Raw genomic sequence first — 20,162 nt, 5'->3', positions numbered from 1 at the left:
TTCACAGAAGATGCAAGTGAATGGCCCTTTCATCAGGACTTTGTCTTTTTTAAATATCAAAAGAGTTCTTTCTTTACAATTTGATGGCTAAAACTGTATGGCAGAACAATCTTCCAGCTGTCAAATAATATGCCTGACCAATTTTTGCTTCCAGACAGTGCATATATCCTGGTATTTACCTATTTCTACTTATTTGCTTTTCACTCTTCACACAGTCATCAAGATATCATGTGTTTTATATTTACTGGTGGCTAAACATTGTAGGCATCTTAATCTCTATTGTCAAACTTATCTGTCTTCCAACAGCTAAAGTTCACATCTCCCAAAAAAACAAACAAGGTTCAGGTCATGACTATTACATAATGCCTTTACTATGTTTTATTTTGAGCTACAGTCTCTGGGCTAGATTCCACAGAAGATGTAAGCCTGGCTGAAGGTCTGCTTCTGTCCTAGGCATCTGTTCCTATCTTTCAGCAGTAGAGTTATGCTCCTTTGCTCTTACTCTTCAGTGACCTCATGACCCTTTGCATAACTTCAATAGGGAAGCATGGAGAGAGCTCCTACTCAGAGAGCTCCTACTCAGAGCGTTCTTACCAACTTACCCCTATCTGAAGACTTAGCAAGAATTTTTAAGGCTATGCGTTGTGGGGAAGAGGCTGATAATCTTATTGTACGTAAAGATCAAGCTGGATGGACACGTGGACTCGCTGAGAGTCTCTTAAGTGTAAAGGTTTGCAAACTGGCTACAGGGCTACGTTCCAGCAGTGAAGAAGGCTAACAATGCTGGCATGGAAGCCAGGGACTTTAGCCTACTCCACATCCCCTTAAATGCTAGTTTAAAAATTTAAATGGACCCTATCCAAAGCATACGTTCCTGGCTGATCTATTTTATGGAAATCAACTACAGCCATGCCGTACACAATGCAAAAATTATTCTAGAATTATAGCTTGAAGGACCTATATAGAGGCCATTTGCCACCACGTGTTGCAGTTTTATCCCTTATCAATGTTACCCACAGCTGAAGGCAAGACTATGGCATTGTTCATTATGTCATTTCCTGGAATCAGTAACAAATCACAGACCAATACCTGGACAAAGCACATTTCACGGTTTGGTAATCAAGGATGATAGTGTCAGCTAGGCCTCCCACATTGCCAAAGCTGCAAATCCCACAGTTTAAAAGTGGTTAAAAAGGTGGAGGGAGACAAAGAGAAGACAGGCTTTCATATTTTACCTTTAACAAATGCTTTTTTTGCAAGAACAAACTTAAAAGGTCCTGATTTTTTTAATCTTTCATTCTGGTACAAGAAACACTCTTCACCTTTAAATGCTGAGTTTATTACTTTAAAGAGTTAAAAACTGAGTAATGTTAAAATGTAAATGATTCCCCTTTCATTTTCAAGTTATTTTGTTTTGCTGTACTGCGTAAATTTTAGGGAGATCAAATCATCATTTCATTCTTACATATTCACACACCATAGTTCTAGTTTTTGGGTTTTTTTTAAATCTGCTTTTAGTGTCATATCAGAAACTATTTATCTGTTATTGAGATGCAGATTATCTCATTGGCTGCTAAGCAGTTCTATCAGCTTATGCAATACCCTCAGTGAAGTGATATGTTCTTATCACAACCTCAGCAAGAACTGCCTGGAAAAGGATTTTTCCTCTTTATAAAATTATACCTCGTCATCAGGAAATCAGGCCACAATAAGTTTTGACCAAAACCTTAAAAAAAAAAAAAAATTAGAAATCTTTGTCTTCATTGAGCACTGAAAATAGGAAAAGACATGCAAATTCTGCTTTTGTAAATTAAGATATATTAAGGATCATTTTATTGCATACACTGAGCAAACTTTATTCACAGCATCTTATCACAACTTATTGAAAAATTCACTATTTTTATTATGTCCTATAGAGACAATGGGCCAAACAAAGTTCACAAGCACCTAGAGAGGTCTATTCACTACCAAACAGAAAGATTTGGCTCCCTGTGTAAATATATCTTTTCCTTTCCATCTCAATATGTTACTGAATGGTGTTATTATACATTTATAACATTATAATTATGGCATTTTTCAGAGAGCCCTCTCCTTTTAGTTAGGTGATTTTAGTTAGGTATGATTTTAGACCCCTGGCTTTGAAACTAGTTTAAAAATTCTGGGACTATTTCACAGTTTTAGGCCAGGAAGGAACACTAGGTTCATGTAGTGTGAACTAGTTGTACCCAGTTTACTTTTTCAAAATTTCTATGTCATAAAGAGCAAACAAAGAAATTGGTCATCATTGTACCCCAGTGTTGTCTTAGTCACTGTATTAAACAAAAATAGACAAATATTATCATTGTATTATTACTGAGACAGTATTTGGAGCTCCCAAAAGAGAATGAGCAGTATTGTACCATATGTTGCTCAAAAGCAAAATAAGATTTTCAAGATTCCAGTCTTAAAAAATAATGCTTCTAGGATAAGAAGCCACTGGTTTAGCTTCTTGGTCTATATATTGGTTTGAATATGAATCAACCGACGGATCTAATTCAGAGGGTTTCCTCTTTTTTTCCAACCCCTCAAAAGAAGAACTTGTCAGGGATGTGAAGGTCAGGGACAGCTTTGTTTGCAGTAACCATGAGATGGTGAAGTTCTGCATCCTGAGAGCACAAAACAAGGGGAAAAGCAGGATAACAACTCTGGGCCTCAGAAGAGCAGACTTTGACCTGTTCAGGGACCATCTTGGAAGAATCTCATAGGTTACACTCCTGGAGAGAAAAGTGGTTCAGGAGAGCTGGTTGATTTTCAAGGATCACCTCTTCTAGCTTCAAGAACAGTCCATTCCCATGTGCAGGAAGTCAAGCAAAGGCATCAGAGGGCTTGCAGAGATGAACAAGTTGCTCCTGACAAAACCCAAACATAAGAAGGAACAATACAAGAGGTGGAAGTAGGGACAGGTGGCCTGAAGGAATTAGAGACACTGTCTCTACATGCAGGAGTGGGATTAGGAAAGCCAAAGCCCATCTGGAGTTGAATGTGGTGAGGGACATGAAGAGCAACAGAAAAGGCTTCTACAAGTATATCAGCAGCACAAGGAAGACTAGGGAAAGTGCTGGCCCACTGCTGAATGAGAATGGGGACCTTGCAGCAAAGGACACAAGAGAAGTCAAGGTACTTAATGCCTCCTCCGGCTCAGTCTCTATCGGTAAGACCAGCTGTCAGGAATCTTAGGCCCTGGAGACCAGTAGAAAATCTAGAGAAAGGAAGACTTACCCTTTGGTGAAGAAGGATCACCTTAGGGAGCATTCACACAAACTAGACATACACAAGTCCTTGGGACCTGACAGGATGCATCCACAGGTGCTGGGTGAGCTAGGCCATGTCACTATAAGGCTTGGTTATCTTTCAAAGGTCATGGCAATCAGGGAAGGTTCCTGAGGACTGGAAGAAACAAAATGTTACTCCTGTCTCGATGAAGGGCAAGAAGAAGTATCTGAGGAACCACAGGCCGTCAGCATCACCTCAGTCTCTGGTAAAGGGATGGAGCAAATAATCCTGGAAACCATTTACCAAACATATTGAGGTGACTGAAAGAAGTCAGTATGGCTTTACAAAGGGGAAATCATGCCTGACTAACATGACAGCCTGCTACAATGAGATGACTAGTTCAGCAGATGAGGGGACAGCATTGGATGTTGCTTTTCTTGACTTTAGTAAGACTTTTGATGCTGTCGCAATTAACTTCCTCATTGACAAACTGAAGAAGTATAGCCTAGGTAAGTGGACAGTGAGGTGAATTGAAAACTGGATGAAATGCTGGACTTAGAGGATTGTGATCAGCAGCACAAAGTCCAGCTGAGGACCCCCAAGGGTCATTACTGGGTCCAGTATTGTTTAATGTCTTCATTACTGACCTAGATGATAAAATAGAGTGCACCCTCAGGAAGTTTTTAGACAATACAAAAAAGGGAAGAGTGGTCGATACACCAGATAGTTGTGCTGCCATTCAGAGAGACCTCAACAGGCTGGAGAAATCAGCTAATAGGAATATCATAAAGTTCAGTGAAGGGAAATGCAAAGTCCTGCACCTGGAGACAAATAACCACATGCATAAATACAGGCTGGGGGCCAACCAGCTGGAAAGCAGCTTGGCAGAAAAGGACTGGAGGGTCCTAGTGGACAAGGAGATGAACATGAAGTGGCAGTGTGCCCTTGCAGCTAAGAAGGCCAGCAGCCTCCTGGGCTGCACTAGGAAGATTGTGGCCAACAGGTCAAGGGAAGTGATTATTGCAATTGTTCAGTCTGGAGTGCTGCATCAAAAGAGATAATGGACATACTGGATCATGACCAGTGAAGGCTCACAAAGATGATTAAGGGACTAGAACACCTGTCAGACGAAGAGATGCTGAGAGAGCTGGGATGGTTTAGCCTGGAGAAGAAAAGGCTCAGGGAGATACCTTATCAGTGTGTACAAATACCTGATGGCTGCGGCAGGGAGGGAGGGGAAGTGCAGAGATAGACTCTTCTCAGTGGTGCCCAGTGACAAGAGGCAATGGGCACAAAGTGAAACGTAGGAAATTCCGTTTAAAGATGAGACAAAGACAGGGAATTCCGTTTAAAGATGAGACAAAGACTTTTTATTGTGAGGGTAATCACACACTAGAACGGGTTGCCCAGAAAGGTTATGAAGTTTCCATCCTTAGAGATATTCAAAACCCAACTGGAAAGGGTCCTGACTAGTCTGTTTTAGTTGACCGTACTTTGGGCCGGAATGCTGGATTAGATGAACTCCAGAGGTACCGTCGATCCTCAGATGCTCTGTGATTCTGTGATACATCCTAGGAAGTCGCAGTGCTAGAACGTCGGATAGGAATTTTAAATAAAAGCACCGTTAGTGTTGCAATATTTTCCACGTCAGGGGGGAAGAGGGAAATTAAAAAAAAAAAAAAGGAAAAAAAAGACTGCACCATCACCACCCTCTTGGGTGCCTCTCAATTAAAAACTGACATTTGTTTAAAGTAATTCTTTCAGCAATCCCAGTGTGACTGAGGCTATTATAAAAGCTTTTGTTTACATGCATTAAATTACAAGTGTTTTCCAAGAAATCTGTTTTCATTCAGTTATTTACTCTCAAAAACAGGTTTCTTCAGACCAGGGACTGCTTGTGACCATATGGAATCCTCTGACCATCATAGCTTCCCCTTAGAAGTTCCCATCTATCTATCTTTTGCAAATGCAAATCAATCTGACTCTGTAACACTTTTCAAAGCAATAAAAGATTAGAATGCATTTGGAGGCCACTGTACAAGAGAAATGAATACTTTCCCACCACACTCCCCCTTTTCTTTTACCCCCGCAAGGAAAATAGAAAAAAAAAAAAAGAAAAGAAAAGAAAAAGCTATACATTTGCACTTGAACTAAAATAGTATTGGTGGTTACATGAGAGTGGAAAAGAGAGAGTTCTGGAGCTGGAGCTAACTTCAGGCATTTAGTGGTCATAAGTATTATACAATCCTGTAAATTAAAGAGTGTATAACTCATAAACCCAACCTCCCCCTCCTGTCTCTCCCTCTTTTTTTTTTTTTTAATTGAAGCCAAATTCAACTTTTAACCAGCAACAATTCCCTACCCTCACCACCCTATTGTTGGAAATGTCTTGCAAGGCCAGATGTTGGTTATAATGATTTGGCGGATGGAGAGCCTGCAATAACCACTGCCCTCTGGAGGAGGAGAGCGCGGCTTTGCTGCTGGAACCCTTCCGCCATTGCGGGCTGTAATGTATTGTACGCTTGTGTTGTGGTTTTGCTTAACAACAAATGGGGATTAAAACTGGAAACTACTTAATGGTGCAAAAAATTAACATAGCCCCTAAAGGCTTGGAATTTTAAATCTGAGTAGAGTTTGTACTCACTGATATTCTGTGGTGTGTCACGTTAATTCATGTCCTATTTTTATGTCTTATTGTGAGAAATGCTGCTTATTATAGAAGGAAAAAAATCTGTCGGAAGCGATCAATGCCCTCATTTTTAGGATAGTAGCCTTATTGTAGCCACACAAGCCTAAGTTTTTAGAGCAAGGTAATGCCTTTCTTTCAGAAAAAATGGGCACAGGTGGGAAAAGCACATGCTTTTCAGGCACAGTTCTGTTTTTAAATTCAGGTGTGCTGAAATGTGCACATATGTAATAGGGCATAGTTATTGAATGCTTGTACTCACATATTTAATAAACTGGAGAACCAAATTCTTACAAAAAAATTTTGATCTTTCGCTAAAGAGAATCCCACACTGTAAAAAGTGAGATGAAAAAGGTAATGAATGCTAAGCAAAGTCCTAAGCTGCTGAACAAACATAAAACATCTTAACTCTTCAGATTTACAGTAACATTTACAGTAACATTTTCAGGTGAAAGTAAAACATAGTATTTCAGTTTTATAAACTTAGTTTTAATACCACAAACAAAAATGTTTCCATGTTTTACCTTTAAATGCAACTACAAAAAGTAAAATATGAAGCTAATCCGTTTTACCACAACTGCAAGCCAAATATTCCAGTGCTGGTACATGAAAATGTAAGAGAGAAATTGACTGTAAACATTAGTAAAAATGATTGGTCCCTTTACTGTGGTAGATGGAAACATAAGCAGCCAGCACAAGTGGTAGAAAGTAAATTTGATTTAAAAAATTATTTCCTTTTTTTGCAAAATGAAAAATTTTCATAATTGTTATGAGTTAACATAAAAGTATTTCTTTAAAAATCAAAGTCCTTTGAAAAATGACATACTAAACAGCCTGACAAACAAGATCTAATAAAAGGCATAAAGTCCTCTGTTTCATCCAACTTCTAAGTCATCCATCATGATCCTAATACAAAATAATAATAGGAAGAGATTTGTTCTGGAAGGGTCTAATATTTAAAACAGACCATTTGTATGGAAAGTTTTCCAAGGTTCAGTCTCTCAATAATCCTTCTTTTCCATTAGAAAAGTAAAATAGAGAGCAATGAGAGCATTCAACTGCACAGCTACAGGAGAAGGCCTCCTTGAAGCCTGTTTTGACTGATTATGCAAATAAATAGATGATCCACAGCCAGCTTGGGAACGAACAAGTTGCACAGCCACCAAGAACAGCAATCCTTTCTCCCCCAAATCTGCATTCACTAGCTCCCTCCACAATCCAGAGCTCCACTGAAACCTCCTGGACCCTTCCTGCACACACTGCTTTCCACAGTCTCCCCTGGCCTTTCTCACCCCTCACCCACCTTCAAGCCCCTTAGCATCTCCCAAGCCCATGACATCCCTACTCATCCCTCTCAGTGTACACCTTCCTGCACTCACTCCTTGACTTGTCTGTGTCACTACTGCAAAATTCAATTTTGTGCCTGGGAGGAGACTTTGAATAGTGGAAGTGAATGTCACCTCTGCTTCTGAAAAGGCTTGAGTGGGCCCTGGCACTACATGAGGAATTGTATTATTCAGTGAGGAATGAGATCTGAAGAGCCCCATTCATTCTACAAATCATTTACTCAAAAGATTACGATAGATATCTTGCAGAAAATAGTATGAATAGCAGGAAAAAAAATGGCAGCCCCAATCCTGCAAACAGTTATGCGTACACTTAACATAATGTAGATGAATATTGATTTCAATAGCAGTGCTCATATGCATAAAGTAAGGCATATGCATGCTTATAGGATCAAGGCCAAGACTGTTAAGTACTGCAAGCTGAGCTTTAATGACTGATAAAGCAATTTATAAATACATAAAATTATGTCAAAGAAATATTCAGGACGTCTGACTGTTTTCAGTGCATGTAAAATGACATTTCTGCTCTCAGACTGAAATAGGAAAATAAATTATTAGTAAATTAATGACAATCACTTAAAAATTAGAATATAAGATAATATATAGGCAAAAAGAACACACATATGTACATGGGTAATTCTACCTCCTGATGGAATGCATCCATTTCTACTAATATGACAGCTATTGAAAAATATGCAAAACCGTAACAGTTTACGTCAGAAAGGTGAATATCCTCCCATTTGCAACAGCCAAGAAAAATTAAAGAAGGAATGGAATTGATCATGACAGAATTCATCCTGCAATATACAAACTGGGAGCTGTGAAGCCAATGGGTGCTTGTCTGAGACTCCACTAGACACTTTAAACAAGTTTGGTTTTAATGTGCAGGTGGACTTATTGGCCACACAAATTATCTCATGCCCTGTGGTGTAACGCAGTTTGAAACATTGCTCTAACATTTCACCAAAATTAAATTTTTCCTCAGCTTTCTATAAAAAAGAAAGGATACAAAATGCTCTGTGAAAATGCACACTCTGTTTTTTTTTTTTTTAATGCTCTTCTGGAGGCTGTTTAATTGCATAACCGAAATGATAGTGTGAGACAGTGACTAGTAACTTAATGTTGAGCAGTTTGAAGATCTTAGTCTTAATTCCCTGCTCAGTAATATCACAACTAATTCAGCAGTGATTAACATGGAAAATAGACCCTTCGCCTGGATGCCTAGCTGATGCTGTTTTCAATTACGGTGACCACTTTAGTCTTTAAGGATACCGAGTGAGAACACAGTGTTTGTGAACAGTGTTGGACTGACAGTCAAAGATATTCCAACTTTCCAGAGTCTACAAGCCACATACCTAAATCTTCTTTAGAAGCTGTATACAACATCTTTTAGAAAGCCAGGATGAGGGGAACTCTAGGAGTGTACGAGTAGCTTACAGGAAGGGGATAAGAGTAGTCTTGCAGGGAATGAGGCTTGACTGAGCATGTAACTGAATTCTGTGGTGCCCTGGCAGAATTAGTCTGTCTGCCCTAGTTGGCTCTTTCCCTCCTGCAGTCACACAGAGATCACCCAGATATCCCCCTTTCAGCACAACCTCAGTATTCACTGTGTGATACAGTCCCTGCGCAGTAACTACGTTCGTAGGCCAAGCAGCTGAGCCACCAGCCTTCCCTTTTGCCCTCTTCAGTGTGCAGAGACAGAGACGGAGGGTATGTTTGCACTGCCTGGATGGTGACTTGGGGAGGGGAAGCTCTTCAGACACCTCTGAGTAGGTTGGTGCAGTAGTTAAAAGCTGCTTGGAGATAACAACAAAATAGCTAGAGTTAGAGCAGTTAGAATAATAAGTCCTGCCTTTTACATAGATAATAAGCCTAATTAACGCACATGTAGCCAATGGTGAAAAGGCTGTACCATCTCCAGCCCTGAAGGAGGCGGTATAGCCGTGCCAGGTGCATGGTTCCCAAGCTGACTATCAGTTCCAAGCTGATATGGAAGGAACTTCTCTGAATATGAGCCGATGGGTAAGTGTCAACTCAGATGTGGCCATCTCCGCTAAAGTTACCAGTTCATGACTACCAGTACCTGGTACCACTGGAGTTTTGTAGGAAACTGAATAGCAGGCCTCTGAGATAGGCAGTGCTTCAGGACTTCTTAACACTAATTAGTAGTCCTTTTTGAGGTCAATAGCAGGCCAGCAGCAGACCAAGGGCTCTACCTAGCCCTTCCCTACCATAAAGAATATTTCTAGTGTTAGGGATCTTCTTAAAGGACCAACGTGAACTGCTAGCATGCAAGAAGTTAGTGCCTTAAATTTAGGAACATCCTGTACTGCAAGTCAATGTTTTTCCTTAGGAAGTCTGAAACTACCAGAATTCAGTTCTTCTAGGCATAAATTAAGAACATACAGCTCTAAACATGGATCCACCACTAGAGAGAAAGAGAGAAGCCAACTTGCCCTTATATATGTGTGTATATTCGAGGTGCTCTGAAGGGAGCAAGTGTAAGCCTTGAAAAGTCCACATGTATGTATGAGGGCAGCATGTTGTCACACAACCTCAGAAATCCCTCAAGGAGCCATATGAGGTCAGGATTCCTGCGTTCCTTCCACTTTACTCCAGAATGACCAAAATAGCAATAACCAAAAATAGCAACAATTTGCTAGCTTTTCACCTACATTGCCTCAGCATCATTACCCAAGGAGGTAGGGTGTCATCTACTGAACAGACTGCTTATCCCTGCCTATCTAAGAAGCTGCTGTAGAGGCATATACTTACTTTAATTATTTTTAGCTCCAGGTGCTGCAAGGGGCAAGCTAATGGATCTCTAGGAAAGTCTCAGGAGCAAGTTGCACCGTGATCTCTAAAGACCTTGAGAACACATTGCACTCTGGCTTGCCTTTTTTCCCCCTCTGTCTGCTGTGTACCTTCTTGAGGACATATGCAGTTTTCCTAATTTGGTTTAACAACAATATAACCCTGTCTGTGAATGCTGTTCCCCAATCTGCAAAGCACTGACTGTAAGTATAAAAAAAAAGTATAAAAAATTTTTAAAGGCAGAAAAGATCATGCTTTTTCTCAGTATGTAAGATGTCTATTTTAGTAAAACTTTGTTTGCACTGCCCAGTGCAGAATTGTGGTGTTTTTTTTTTCTGAAATTACACTTTAACATAGTGTTCTTTGCTCCAGCCCTGCAATTTTCATCATGTCTATTTTCTACAAGAAGAAGAAAAACAATGTAGGAACATCCCAGTGAAATTAAACTGTTACCTTAGAGAAAACAGAAAAACTGTGAACTTTGAGGACAGGGCTTGAAAACAGTTATGCGCACTTTAAAACCAGATCTTTAGCTGATGAAAATCAGCATGGCTCCGCTGAAGCAAATGGAATGATGCCAAAACACGCCAGGCGAATATTTGACACTCAGTTGCGCGCAGCAATTCGCTGGTCTGTGGCCACTTTACAAACAGTTGAACTGGCAGTCTGTTCAGGCAGTTTTTCGATTTGTCCGTGGAGCTGGAAATATTTTCTCACCTCTTGTCAGCCTGGATCTGTAGCCAGCATCTTTCTTTAAAAATCCATCCCAATCTCATTCAGCTCAAAGTTGTATATTAAAATAAGGCAAGCCCTGAGATGAATTAGAGGCAAAGGACCTCACTGCACACTTGAACTTTCTGTGCAGCTTTTGTTGACATCAATGCGAGCTGTGTCTGCAAATCAGTGGCCCCCCTTTGTTAGAGAGTAACAAATGTTTAGCACGCAGTCTGCTTCTGACAGAGCCAAAGTCTTCCTTTGAACAAGCACATTCTTCCCTCAGATTCACGCAAAGACATCAACCAGAGGTACCAGATGACACTCTCAGAAAATCAGGATGCTCTCTTGGACTGGTAGGGCAGAGACGGATAGATGAGGACTGTGCAAACCTAGAAAAATAAAGACTTTTAGGATTTATTTGCAATATCAGCAAAAATACTCCCAAAATAGGACTATCCTAGTTTTAACCACAGTAACTGAATTCCTAACACTCACTAACCAATGATAATTCCAATGACAGCAGGAATGTGTCTGGGATGTTAGTAAAAAAAAAAATATAGGGACATAATTCCAATTTCCCAGTACCTAAAGTTAAGGCCACATTTTGAAGGAACTAATTTAGACACCCGTAGAAGGATAACTTTTCAAGCATGCTGATCATCCAAGAGCTTCTATTCTATCTCCTTCCATAGCTGAATTTTCCTAAGGCCTCAGTTTCGCAGTGCTGGGAACTTTTGCAGATCTGATGCTCAGTTTGCATATTTCTAAAACATTGACCAGAGAATGTAACTTAAGGAAGTCATGGGTGGTACATATCTTCCTTTTGGAGTCCAATAAATAAACAGCAGTCACAGGGCGTACATTTACTTCTCCACAAAGAAAATGGATTTTGTTCTCTTAACTTCTAGCAATGAAATGGTTAAAATACTGAACGGCCAGAAGTATCAGAACTGAGAGAGAGAGTGAGAGAGAATGGAAGGAGGAGTGTGGTACTGCACTTTGCAAACTCAGCAGTTCTTCAGATGTGGTCTGGCATCTAGTTCATAAAGTCAAGCAAATCTGCTCATTTTGTCGTATATACAGACACATATGCACAAGCAGAGATATATACATAGATTTAAAAAGTATCCGAAGAGTAAAATAAAACACCACTACATACACCTTTGGGAGGTCAGTACAAACAAATAAAAACTTAAAAATGAAATCATTGCTTTGTAGTTTTGCAGCACGCAATTGCTAGCTGCAAGTTTCAAGTATGTGACAGCTACAGTAGGTTTTCTGGGAAAGGGCACTGCTGGCAATACCATTTTGAACCTTTTTCATCAATGTGAGTTTCTCATGGTTATACTTTTTGCTAGAGTAGATAGGAACATTATTAACAGAAGACATTTTCATCTTACAACACTATTTTATGACAGCAATGTCATTTCATGGAAATAGAGTGATTTGAAAATTTGTTTGTCTAGGGACTTTTTGAGGTCTCCCTTGTCAATTCCGAACAGGGAGAGAAAAAGAGAAAAGCAGGAGGAGGGGAAGAAAACCAAAAAAAGAGAGAAGAGCGCATGTGTACATTCATGTAAGAAAAAGAATTTTGGCATACTTCTGGACAAACGAGAGAGGAAGAAACACATTTTAGAACATTGAAATACAGCCATGAAAGTGAATCCTTCTTCCTGGGTCTGCTCCAGCTTTTTCTACTGGAGTGCAGGGTTTCTGGGTCTTGTGTATTATTTCTTTTAAATTTTCAGTGAAATGTGGGAGTTGTCTATTTCTTGGATTGTGTCAGACTCAGCATTGCCCATGCAACCAGAGGTAGTACAACTGAAAGGTTGGCCATAACAGCTATCTAGAGCAAGCTGCAGCAAGGATAATGTTTATTTATAACTCTGTGGCAGGAAAAAACTTCCTTCCAGCCTTAGGACTGGGTAATAGGATTTGAGGTGATAGCTAGGGATACTTTTTGTAACCAGCATGAGATTTTCCCACTTTTCAATGGAGAATTAGAAGTGCAATATGCTATGAGGTGAACAGGTAAATCTCTGCATGTTTAGAAAAAAGTGTGGCCTATCAATGTAGACAGTAGATCTCGTTCTCTTTGGTTTTTGTCAAATAAATAATGAAATTGACATTTTTTAATGTGAAAGGAAACAAGATGTTTGATAGTTGCCTTTCCAGACTGGAGCTCTTAAGAAAGATTTAGATAGAGTGAAAACGTGTGACTTTCTCAGCCTACGTGAAGCAGCATCTGATTTTTCACATCGTTTCATGCCAACTTAGAGTAATAATAACCTATTGTTTGTACAGAAAATAGGAAATAATATCTAACAAGAAAATGTGTGCATCCTTGGCTGACAATGCCCACTGCCACACTGTGAGTGTGTATGCATGAGCAAATGTACTGGGTGTTGCACAGCCCTTCTTCTCTAGTTTGTTTTTTCCACTTCCTTGAAGCAGAGCAGTTATGTCATGCTACCTACAGTAAATGTGGATGCTCAAAACCATTGCACTTTTGGCATAAATAGGCTCAGAGGAGGCCTATTTAATAAGTTTCATCCTTCTCAGAGCACATTTGCAGCAATAATGAGCCATAGCCATTTTTTCTAACCACTGCTCCTTTGGTCTATGCCTGTTATCTGTCCTCCCTACAGCTCAATTTCCATAAATGCTATAAGAAGATTGTCCCTGTCTTATGGCAAGGGTTCAGTTCGTAACATTGATAAAGAACCAGAGAAACAATCAGCAAAAATGACAAGTTGTGAACATGGCATACTCTTTGGCCAAAGAACTCATTGCCACAAGGTCACTGTGGCCCTGGGGCTGGGCAGGATTCTGAGAAAGGCGGGACAAACACAAACAGTGAATAAATACACTAAGAGATACAAGACTCTGTGTGTGTGTGTGTGTGTGTGTGTGTGTGTGTGTGTGTGTGTGTGTGTGTGTGCGCGTGTGTGTGTGTGTGCGTGTGTGTGTGTGCATGCATGCATGCGCATGTGTATTTTAAATACATTAATACATGTGCATACATAAACACAGAAGAAAGATTTGAAAAGTAAGGCAAGATTTAGGATTTAAACTAATCTCTGTTGAAGCTAAGGAAGACACTTTCTTGGGACTGACTGTTCCTCGTTTGCCCTGTTGTGCTTTCTCCTCTAAAGCAGCTTGAACTGGCTGTTGAAAAGATCCTTTCACTTGTCTGACTTGCCTGTACGCTATTTCCTAAAAGCTCACAGAAAAAGGAAAGCACTCTGTCCTCCACAGGAGAGCCCGAGGTCTGGGAGACACCCTGTCGTGCTCAGCACAGCTCACCTCTTTTAGCTGTGATTCCTTGCAAAGGGGAAGAAACCTCGGACCTTCTGTTTATGAAAGCCAAAACAGTCGTAGAGACCTCTGGACCAGACCAGACTGTGCCTGGCTTGTCAGAGCGCTACATCCTCCACAGTGTTGTAGTTTGCCCAGATGATGACGATGACGATATCAAAACTTAAGAGATCAGTTTAGGAAGCCTACTAAACCTTGTCATGCTTTTCAGCTCATACTTCCACTGCACAGGCAGTAGGGTCAATGTAGCTCAGTGCCGTCCTGCCGTTGCACAGGGGGATCTCAGGTTTTTGGTAGACCCCACTTTCCTTGCAGCCTGCGGCTCTGGGGCCTCTCAGGCTAAAGTACCACAGCCCTTCTTTGCATTAGCACATGGCTAACAGTGTGCCTGATGTCACCACCTGGGCAGATGGGGTATAGAGAGGTGGAGGGTGCAGGCAGAGAAAGGGCATGGTGGGGCCAGTGCAAGGTGGTAACAAAAACTACCCAAAGCCTTTTCCACAGATCACCTGATGCCTATGCTGGAGTTGAAGGTTGCGTCCAAATAATATCAAGATGACATTCAAAATACAGTGTAACTTTCCCCACATGGCCCACATCTCAAAACCTTTACTCACTGTAACTAAGGAAAATTTTGGATTTGGTGATCTGCTTCTAATTTTTCCACTTGACAAATTACTCTCCTAATTAACAGATTGAAATCCCTCATAAACTAGCTGCAAATTAGCAATTGATACCTTCTTTTTCTTCTAGTACTTTTTCCCTGCAATGAAATTCTCTGCTGTTCAGCAATTGTGTGTGCCTGGGACTACTGGAAGAGTTAGGTAAATCAGTTTTAAGCAAACCATATATTGTATGCTTATATAGTTTCATTTCCAATAAATAACCTGGAATAGCTAGTCAACTTTACATGCAATCTTAATTTGAGTTTCATATGCATAACGGAAGCAAGGAAAAATGGGATAGACTTGAGAAGGGAAGAAAGATTATATGGCTACAAGCACAGTGCAATGTAAACTCATTTACAAGCGCATCTGCATCTGTATGTCCAGTCAAGTGGCACAGTGAATTGCGAGGGGATTATTGATTTCAAAATGGCTTAACTGCAGCCATGCAATACTGAGAATATCTTATTGCTTCCCTTAGCTTCATGTACCAATTTGATCATATTTCGTGTATGTCTTTGCAGTCACACATGTAAGCTCTGAAAAGAAGGTGATTAAAAGGGTAACAAGCAAAAGGGTAACAACCACAAAAAGAAAAAAAAAATTAAAAATGAAGGAAAGCAGTCTCTCACCACATAAGAGATCAGGCTTGCTCTTTATTTTCAAAAGCCTCAGATAGTATGCTTATTTTTGGGGGTATCTGTCTTAAAGCAATTGAAATGTAAGTTCTTATAGAAACGCTGAACATCAGCCTTCTAAAAATCAGGTCCCATCCAAACTGGAGCCACCCAAACAGGTTACTTATAATGCTTTAGCCTTTTAATTTCCCACATCAGCAGGGGTACAACTGTCTGAATGAATGCTTAGTATGGAGCTAAGAGAACTTTAAAATGGCCCATTACAAGCTTTTTGAAACATCCTTGTGCACACAGGCCTGTTAACCTTTTAAAACTATATTACAAGAGAAGGAGCAAGACATAAGTAAGCATCAGCTCCCTTACATATGGATTAAGATTTTTACACTGAAAGTAATTAAAATACCATGACAAATTAAGAGCTGATAAAAGGCCACAGCTAAAGATTTATGATTTTTTTTTTTTATGTGCCTTTAAGCTTTACCAAATGTATAGTGCTCCGTGTACTTCAGCTCTAACATCTGAATCCAGTTAGGAACGATTTTCAACTAACAGGGTGTTCCTTTGCATCAAAATGTGTAGCAAGATCTCTGTGTTACGCATGTCATCTTATGACAGTCAGTTAGCTCTCTTGCTGAAGTGCATTATGAAACTGTTTTAAAGAGCTTGCACCTTTTGTCAGAGTGGTTAAAAAAAAAACAACATTGTTTAACAGCCCTGTATGTCTTACCGTTATACTCTCCACCTTTTGCGAAGGTCAGGGAAGTGTCATTTTGTGACTGTACTAATTTATTCAGAAAGCACAGCTTAACTCTTCCTGTGACTTGTTAAAATCTTGACAACACCATATCTGTTTGGGGGGACCAGGATTCAGAAGTGTAGACAACACACGTTTAGTGAGTAGCTTTTTAGTTGTCTCTTAAATCAATCACTCCTGACATTTTCAAGGAGAAATCCTATCTGGACCCTAAAAATCTATTTTCTTTTCTCATGACAGCTGTGATTAAGGCAGGGCAGCTAGTACCATGCAATTCTCTGATGATGAAGGGAGCCCTTCATGTCAACTTCCTTCTTAAAGTCGCAGTTATCAGAAACATTTATAAGTGAAATATCTCCCTTTTTATTTGTTCTTTGCACATTTCCAGGAAAAATCACTTCCATTTGGGTCGTTTACAGAACTATCCCTGGATCCACTCCAGTCAATAAGAAATCAAACCTTCTCATTTCCAAAAGGTAAAGCTGATTGGATCTTGACTTCGCACCTGGTATTTCTGAGGAATAGAAAAGGAATCGTGGCGCCGACTTGTCACCTGGAGCCGTCCTCCCATTGCTTTGTACAATGTGAATGGGGTGCCAGAGTAGCTCAGCGCCTCGTGCTATATTAGTGTTATGCTCAGGGCAGTGTAGACTCGAATCTCATTAAATATGGTTGTTTGAAATGACTTAGATGTTGAACGGCATTGCGTCTGTATTATCAGCACTTACAGTAGGTCCAGAGGCTTATTGTCTGGGTTGTATCAATGCAAAGTTTCACTACCTTTCTTCACTTATCTGAGAAATACCCACACTACTTAAAATTAGAAATGCTCTGACAGGGGATTATCTGCTGCTCACTCCTACCCATAGGTGATGGCAAAAAGCCTTGCTTTTTATTGAGTTAATAATTACTGATCTTTTGAGGAAAGAAAATGATCTATCTTTACACTTCTGATATAATGCAATACAGGCCTTCTTGTCACATGGTTCAGCACTCAATAACTAGACTTAAAGAGACAAGAACAAGCACTGTGCTACTTTGCAAGTCTAAAACACCCACCCTCTTGGCCCCTCAACTCTCGCCAGCTTACTGGAGTTTATACCGTTGCCATCCACTGGTTACTGAACACTTTCCAGCACTTAAGCTCTAGAAGTTTTTTCCCCTCTTTGTGAAAGGCACTGTAATTCTGCTGGGCCTCAGATGGATTTTCAAAGTCAACCTGAGGTTACGTGTGTGAATCTTAAGAGAAGATCAGGGCACATCTGGAGGGCTATACATTACTGTCCTAACCTATTAAAAAACAACAACAACTACTACTACTACTACTTAGGAGTTCCTGTGGCTAAGCATGACAGCAAAAACAGATGGATTCCACTCCAGAATTTAATTTTCAGATGTGATTCCTCCATGCAGATGAATGGTTGGCGCAATTTCTGATGTTAAAACAGGTTAATTTTCTGGGAAAAAAAGTCAAATTATACACTAAGATCCTTGAGACAGAATGAAGAGTTGTGATAGCCTCTTGTTTGTGACAATATACATATCATAATGTGAAACACAAATTCCTCATGGTGTAGGATCTCCATGGGATAAAGTCAGAGCCCCACCGGCTCAGGTAGCGTCAATTTAAATATCTACTGATCTAGGTATGGTTGCTCATCTTTTACCCATGTAACGGATCTGCGCCATTTACCTACTAGTGCAAGCACTAGTGCATTATATCATGCTCATATGAAACTACTCTGACACATTTTTAGAAAAATCTTTCTTGATTAAAATATTTGCAAAGGATGATAACTGAAAATAACCATACAAAAATGATTAGGTTCTAAGTGATTGGTTTACATGCTTGCCTCCTTACATGTGGGGAGGAAAAGTTATATATTGTTTATGGTAGAGAGCCATAACCTTTGCTCGTGACAAAATTTAGCTTGCCAGTCAACCACGTACCACAGTTCAGGTGAGTTTAAAGCCTAGAGCTTAGGTATTTTTTTGTGCTAGAAGAGCCCTGTGCATGCTCTCTGTATGAATATGTAATTGAGAGACTGCTTGCTTGTATACATTCACCCCACATGCTCACCCTACACGCATACACACATAAATACACGCTGCTGCATGCATTATTATCATACCATAGGGATACGTTGAAAAGGAGAATGAATCCGTATCTATTTGCCTGAAGAAAATGGGTTTATTTGATAAAAGCCAGCAATTAATCCTGATGAGCTTTATGCATTGTATTTCAAGTTAGTTGTCCAAATATTTTCTGAAGCTTCCTTTCTACTTGTTCTTGAGTATCATCTTTCTTTCTAGAACCTGTTTCTGATATACTTTAATATGCTGTCCGGAAAGCTGCACAAATAGCAAGTATCAGACCAAACTCCAGACTGCATGATACATGTTTGGATTTTCTCAGTTACTTAAAGCTTCATACAAGTTACCTAAAAGATAATATATATTTTATAGTGATGCTATAGCCCCATCTTTTTTGCATAATCCTAACAAGGTCCTGGAAGCCAAATGCCTGCAATGTGTTTGCCTTGGTCTTTGTTAAAACAGGTTCTGCTGTTATGCACACCTGTGTAATGCCTGCTGGAGAGATGAAAGCACAGATGAGCTACATAAGTAGGGTCTGGATCTATAATCCCTTTTCTTTCTCTCCTCTGCCCCAACCTCCTTATTTTGAAATAATTCAGCTTTCCATGCCCCCATCCTGTTTTTACAATGGCCCATGTGGAAACACAGACAAATGATTGAGACAGTTAGATCCATATCATGACTTGTTTACCTTTCAATTACGTACAACTGAAATGCAAAAAATAAAAAAAAAAAGTATCTAAGAAAGATGGTCTTTGTAGCAGGCTAAAGAAAAGATTATAATTTTCTTAACATTAAAGAAGTCTATCAGTTATCACTTAAAAAAAAAAATTTGTCAAAGAACTACCCTCTGGGATACACATTTTTTTAATGGTCATCAGTGCATGAACAGTCTGTACGATCTTAACTCCTTTCAGTTTTATCTAAACACCACCATACCCTTATTGGACTTAAGGTGAAACAAGTTTTTTATAAGAAAATATTACCCATTATTTCTCATTTCCTGTTGTACCTAGGAATCCTTCAATTAGCCACGTGTGCCCAAGCTAGATTTAATGACGGCTAATCTTCGAGCAGTATCTGTTAATTTTATCTGTCTATCTCTGGTTCAAGACAGAGAATAGGCAACTCCCCGTTAGGTAATATATGCTTCAAGCTCCAAAGCCAAAGAACAAAATACATAGGAGAAACAGATTCAACTAAGATTTTCTCCTTTCTGTGGGAGACAGTAGTCTCTGTTAGTTAAATAATATCATCTACTTCACCCTGCGTGGATTAGAAACAAATGCAAATTATAAAGTAAGAAAAAATGGTGTCCTGTTTATTCCAGTAAGGTGTCAGAAAGAGAGATGAAGCTTTCAGAGTATTTCTTTCCTCTTCATTTTCTGTCATCCTTCTCATAGGAGGGGGAGGATTCCCAGTCTGGAGAAAGAACTAACATTTCTGGGAAATAACCTCAGCATTGGTTATGAAAAAGAAAGGACCTCTTGCTCTTTTTACAAGAACTCTGCTCTGGAGGGTGCATGAAAAAAATGATAAAACCAAGGTAGTGACAGAACTCCCCAACCTGCCACACAGTGACCAAAAAAACAAGAGTTTTTTTTCCCCCAAGCCCTGGATTACAAGCGGGAGGTATAAGCGAAATTTCTTTAACAGAGCACCATCATTCACAAGCATCACTTGCAAATGGCTGGTGTCAACACAGAACAGTGAAAGTCAATGGCCCAAAGGCCTCAGTAGTCAGTGAATACCAAATCTATCATCTTTGTTGATGATAAGAGTCTGTCTTCTACTATCTGAAAGAACAGTGAAATACAAGCACATTTTGTTGTTTGAGCACATATACCACATAGAATCCTCAACTACAATATTCGT

The 20,162-nt window shown here is 39.8% G+C and overlaps 1 long non-coding RNA gene across 1 annotated transcript in view; it reads right to left on the bottom strand.

Moving 5' to 3' along the window:
* Positions 1–4,751: 4,751 nt before the first annotated feature.
* Positions 4,752–20,162, bottom strand: part of LOC138067520 (uncharacterized) — a 37,071-nt gene continuing 21,660 nt past the window's right edge. The window contains exons 6-7 of the long non-coding RNA XR_011141641.1: positions 10,552–11,204; positions 4,752–4,839 (exon numbers count right to left, since the gene is read on the bottom strand). This is a non-coding gene — a long non-coding RNA (uncharacterized lncRNA). The remainder of the gene's footprint in view (positions 4,840–10,551; positions 11,205–20,162) is intronic.

This window comes from Struthio camelus, chromosome 5 (genome assembly GCF_040807025.1).
Source record: "Struthio camelus isolate bStrCam1 chromosome 5, bStrCam1.hap1, whole genome shotgun sequence".
Classification (NCBI taxonomy): Eukaryota; Metazoa; Chordata; class Aves; order Struthioniformes; family Struthionidae; genus Struthio; species Struthio camelus.
Note: the sequence above shows the minus strand (reverse complement) of the source record. Positions and strands in the feature narration are given on the sequence as shown.